General features: G+C 42.1%; 1 pseudogene; it reads left to right on the top strand.

Moving 5' to 3' along the window:
• Window positions 1–5,617, top strand: part of LOC100963620 — a 12,241-nt pseudogene extending 6,624 nt beyond the window's left edge.
• The last annotated feature ends 259 nt before the right edge of the window (window positions 5,618–5,876 follow it).

Genomic DNA, 5,876 nt, shown 5'->3' with positions numbered 1-5,876 from the left:
TTTGTTATTACAGTTTAACATTATAAAATTAACAAAAATAATATAAAACTCATATCCTGGTGAAATAGCCACATGGCAGCCAAAAACCGTGTATTCCCTTATGGTTCTCCCGCCTATTTGTGCATTCTTTCCAAAAATCGGGACTTTTTAAAAACGCCGCGGGACGTGGGACAAATTGTTAAAAAATCGGGACTGTCCCGCCAAAAGCAGGACGTCTGGTCACCCCAAAATAACTGCTTTTGTTTCAGAGCAACTAAGCCAGGTTTGGAAAAATTGTAGTGAAGCTATGCTTTTGTGGGATAATCCTTTTGGAGGTCACAAAATTAGACTATATTCTGGTGAGGTGAGTTGAAGTATCCTTTAAAGGAGATAACTATCCAGGTTGCTGAAGATTGGGCAATGAGAGCAACCCAGGATCCGAGAGCGAAGACTCAGCCTTAGTCTAACAGAAGGGAAACTCTCTTAGAGCCAGGAGTGAGTAAGGCTCAGGCTTGGGACATGGAGAAGCCTAGAATTCCAGAGGTAGAAGTGAGCTCCAGAGGCTGATTATGTGTGAGACAGAGAGTATGTCTGAGATGGGACCCCCAGAGATTCTGTCCTTGTGAATCTGGTTATTTCCTTCTCATTATCTTTAAATTTTAACAAATTCTGATTAGCCATAGCAATCTGCCATACCATGTAAAATTACAGGGAAAGTCAATCTGACACTTAAGATGAAGAAAACAGAGAGAGACAATACCCTTGTCTCTACATTCAGAATTACTGCAAAGGGCCGGGTGTGGTGGATCACACCTATAATCCTAGCACTCTGGGAGGTCGAGGTAGGTGAATTGCTTCAGCTCAAGGGTTTGAGACCAGCTTGAGCAAGAGCGAGACCCCATCTCTAATAAAAATAGGGAAAAAATGGCTCAGTGCCTATAGCTCAGTGGCTAGGGCGCCAGCCACGTACACCAGAGATGGTGGGTTCAAACCCAGCCTGGGCCTACCAAACAACAATGACAAATACAACCAAAAAATGGCCAGGCATTGTGGGCAGGCACCTGTAGTCCCAGGTACTTGGGAGGCTGAGGCAGGGGAACCGCTTGGGCACAGGAGTTTGAGGTTGCTGTGAGCTGTAACGTCATGGCACTCTACCAAGGGCAACATAGTAAGACTCTGCCTCAAAAAAAAGAAAAGGAAAAAAAAGAGGTCACTGTGGTGGGCCCTATAGTTCCAGCTACTTGGGAGGGCAGGGCAAGAGGATCGCTTAAGCCCAACAGTTTGAGGTTGCTGTGTACTATGGCACCACAACATTCAACCCAGGGTAACAGAGTGAGACTCTTTCTCAAAAAAATAAAGGAAAAGAAAAGAAAAGAATTATTGTAAAAGTGGTAACTCACCACAGAAGTGATTCCACTGCATTACTGGGAGCCGAAGACTCAGCTATCAACAATTTGGTACTAAAAATAATTAAATCCTTTGTAATTAATCACTGCCTAATTAACAAGTGTGCTTAGCTTTATATATCAGGTACTGTCAATATGGTTGATAAATAATTTATTAAAGCTATTACAAACACATGTCACAAGTTAGCATAAGTCACAAAGGTGCCATTAAACAACAGAAGTACCCAAAATGATTTTAGCACTTTTCTTTAGGGAATATACTACTTGAAAGAAAGACGCCTCAAAAGTCAATCCCAAATTAGGTTATAGATAATCACTTACAGGGTATGTATAAAAGAACAACTCCATTTAATTGCTAAAATGTATATGCCCAAAGGTTAATCTTTTAGAAACAAGCTCCAAATTGTTCCACAATTTAGACATGATTAGCATTGCCCTCAGCCTGGGATATCTCTATGTTAGCATTGCCAACATTCAACAATGTTGAGCAAGAATTTATTGAATACCTCCTATGAACTCTGGCCAAACATTGAGAGACTTCTTAGACTATTAAAATGAAATCCCTGTTTCAAGGAGTTCATAGGTTAGTGGTGAATACAGACCCCTGAACAGATTATTAGAAAGTAATTTGACAACTGCAATGATTGTTACGTACATAAAATAGCATGATAGCTCCAAAGGGCTAGTTATTAAACACTGTTTGATGACAAATCTAGATATCTTTTGGCTTGCATATGTTTCACACTGAATTTGTTTTTAAGTGATGTGAATAGACTTTTAATTGCAATTATTTCATTACCATACCAACCAGTCATTCACCTAGTTTTTGTGGTGAGAGTTTTCTTATAATTAATTATAGTTCCAAATGTCAAACAGGTGCTGAGAGACCTGGGCACTTTTCAGGATGGTAATGGTATAGTGAGGACCTTGACATATCCTGCTTTAAAAAGCAGTCACAAAACTGGCAAAATTATCAGAAGGAATTATTTCAGAACTCTGTAAATAACTAAAGGCAGATGATAAATTATTCAAGAAAAACTACTGAATCTTGGTAAGAACAGTGCTATCTGTGGTATTTAATTTGGAGTTATTCCTATTCCTAGGTATATGGTCCAATAGCCATAAAGATGGGCAGCCTCACTGCCATAGAGGGGGCTAATCTGGTTTGAAGCTCCCCAGAAAATCCCCACACCTGGGGCATTGTCAAATTAATAGCAATTACTGGCAAACAATTTAGAAGGCCAACGTAACAGCTGCCTATGTCTGCAATACCAGTAGGGACAAGCAAGAAACCAGCCAAAAATTTAAGAGGTATAAGAGGAAAAATGAGATAGCCATGGGGATTAAAAAGCTCTGGTATATCGCTAGGGATCTGGAAGATTGTGCACATGCACAGTGTTGCATGCCTACTCAGGAAAGATCAAAGAGGGCCCAGGGCTTCTGGCTGACCAAGAGGCTCTGTACATGCAAAAAGTGAATGTCAAGGTAGAGCTGTAAAATGTCTAAATGTGTGTACCAATCCACACATAGATCCCTTGGCAGTGGGCAGAATCTCTGTTGGCCCAAAGTGCTTGAGGTAAACTTCTGAGCAATCATCGGATGACCATTTTTAGCTATGCTGACACGGGAGTGACCACTAGGAAACCTGACTTTAAAACAAAAACAATAATCAAAAAATTTAAAAACTGGATCAGAGACGTTAGTGGCCACACACTGAAGATCTGAAGATAGTCGATCAGTTCAGACAAGTCACTAAACAAACAAACAAGATAAAAAAAATAACTCCTTTGGAGGACCATAATCCAGAGTGGCTACAATGTATTATCTAAAATGTGAGCCAGGCACAGTGCCTTACATCTGTCTAGCACTCTGGGAGGCCAAGGCAGGTAGATCACCTGAGCTCAGGAATTAGAGACCAGCCTGAACAAGAGCAGACTAAAAATAGAAAAATTTATCAGGCATTGCAGTAGGTACCTGTAGTCCCTGCTACTTGGGAGATTAAGGCATAAAGTTTGATGAACCTAAGCCTAAGAGTTTAAAGTTGCTGTGAGCTATGACAGACACCACAGCACTCTACCAAGGCCAATAGAGTGAGACTCTGTCTCAAAAAATAAAAGAAATCCAGTTTTTATTTCACTTACCAGAAATGCAAAGAAAGAGGAAGACTATATGCCAATACAGAGTAAAATCAGCAATCAACAGAAACTTTCCTTGAGAGAAGCCAGAGGTAGGACTTAGTAGGTAAAGGCTAGAATCACGACTATAAAAATGTTCAAAGAAATTAAACCATGTTTAAATAATTACATAAAATATCATAATGCCTCATCAATGAGAGAATATAATAAAGATACAGAAATTCAGCTGTTGAAAAGTTCAATAATTGAAATGAAAATTTCACAAGAAGAGCTCAAAATTAGATCTGAACTTGCAGAATTAAAAATCAGCAAGCTTGAAAGTAGAGAGAATATTCAATCTGAAGAACAGCAAAAAGTAAAATAAAATGATAGTCTTAGAGACCTTAAGATACCATTAAACCAATATCCACATCATGGAAATACAAGAAGGAGAAGGAAGAGGTGAGGGAGCAATATATACTTTTGTCAAAGAAATAATTGTTGAAAATGTCCCAAATTTGATTTTAAAACCATTAATCTATATATCCCCAAATCTTTACAAACCTCAAGTAGGATAAACACAAAGAGATCCATACCTAGACACATCAAAGCCAAGCCATCAAAAGACACAGGAAAAGTTTTGAAAACGGCAAAAGAAAAATAACACACATACGTGGAAACTTCAGTAAGATAAATAACCAACTTCTCATCAGAAACCATGGAGGCTAGAAGGCAGTGGGATTACATACTCAAAGTGCCAAATGAGCAAAGAACTATCAACCAAGAATTCTATATCCAGCAGAACTATACTTAAATATGAAGGTAACCCCAGGTCTCCTGGGTCTTATCTTCTCTTATTCCTCTTCAGCGATCATGCCCTTCACCACTTACTCCACCAATTACTGGTCCCTGGGCTTAGTCCAGGCACCCAGCTAAAGTGTCCAGCCCACCACCAGCACAGCCAGTGTCTATGCAGATGCCAGGGGCTTGGGCTCCTGGATTTCCATGTCCTGCTCCACAGCTTCTGGGGCAGCTGGGCACCCGGGGGCCTGGCCATGGAGATGGCCAGTGCTCTGGTGGGAATGGAGGCATCCAGACTTAGGAGGCTATGTAAGAACTGAATGACCAACTGGCCTCCTACCTGGACAAAGTGAGGAACCTGGAGACCAATAATCAGAGGCAGGAGAGCAAAATCTGGGAACACCTAGAGAAGAAGCGGCCCCAGGTCAGAGACTGGGAACATTACTTCAAGATCATCGAGGACCTGAGGGCTCAGATCTTTGCAAACTCTGTGGACAATGCCTGCATTTTTCTGCAGATTGACAATGCCTGTCTTGCTGCAGATGACTTTAGAGTCAAGTGTGAGACATAGCTGGCCATGCGCCAGTCTGTGAAGAGCAATACCCATGACTCCACAAGGTCATCGAGGATACCAATGCCACTCCAGCTGCAGCTGGAGACAGATCAAGGCTCCCAAAGAAGAGCTGCTCTTCATGAAGAACCATGAGGAGGAAATAAAAGGCCTACAAGCCCAGACTTCCAGCTCTGGGTTGTCTGTGGAGGTAGAAGCCCCCAAATCCCAAGACCTGAGCAGGTTCATGGCAGACATGCAGGCCCAGTATGATGAGCTGGTTCAGAAGAACCAAGAGGAGCTGGACAAGTACTGGTCCCAGTAGATCAGCAGTCCCCTCACAGTCTGCTGAGATGATCCTCATAGAGCTAAAACATACTGTCCAGTCTTTGGAGATCCACCTGGACTCCATGGGAAATCAGAAGTCCAGCTTGGAGAACAGCCTGAGGGAGTTAGAGGCCTGCTACATCATGCAGATGGAGCATCTCCATGGGGTCCTGATGCATTTGGAGTCAGAGCTGGCACAGACCTGGGCAGAGGGGCAGCACGCAGCCCAGAAGTATGAGGCCCTGCTGAACCTCATGGTCAAGCTAGAAGCTGAGATCGCCACCTACCGCCACCTGCTGGAAGACGGGGAGGACTTCAACCTTGGTGATGGCCTGGACAGCAGCAACTCCATGCAAACCATCCAACAGACCACCACCCACAGGATAGTGGACAGCAAAGTGATGTCTGAGACCAACGACACCAAAGTTCTGGGGCACTGAGGCAGTAGGAGCAGCATGTCTTTATACCAATAAAGAGTTCAGAGGTCACTGGGGAAAAAAATGAAGGTCAAATAAAGACATTTCCCAGGTAAGTAAAAGCTGAGAGAATTAACTGACAGTGGATCTGCCTTACAAGAAATACTAAAGACTGAAAAGAAATGGTACCAGACAGGGTCTCAAATTCACATGAAGAAGTTATGAGTACCAGTAGAAGTGAGTATGCAGGAAAATATAAAGGAAAGTACATTTTTTACTTTTT

Source organism: Otolemur garnettii, unplaced genomic scaffold (genome assembly GCF_000181295.1).
Source record: "Otolemur garnettii isolate 467f Iridium unplaced genomic scaffold, OtoGar3 scaffold00045, whole genome shotgun sequence".
Lineage (NCBI taxonomy): Eukaryota > Metazoa > Chordata > Mammalia > Primates > Galagidae > Otolemur > Otolemur garnettii.
This window is presented reverse-complemented; position numbering and strand designations above follow the sequence as displayed.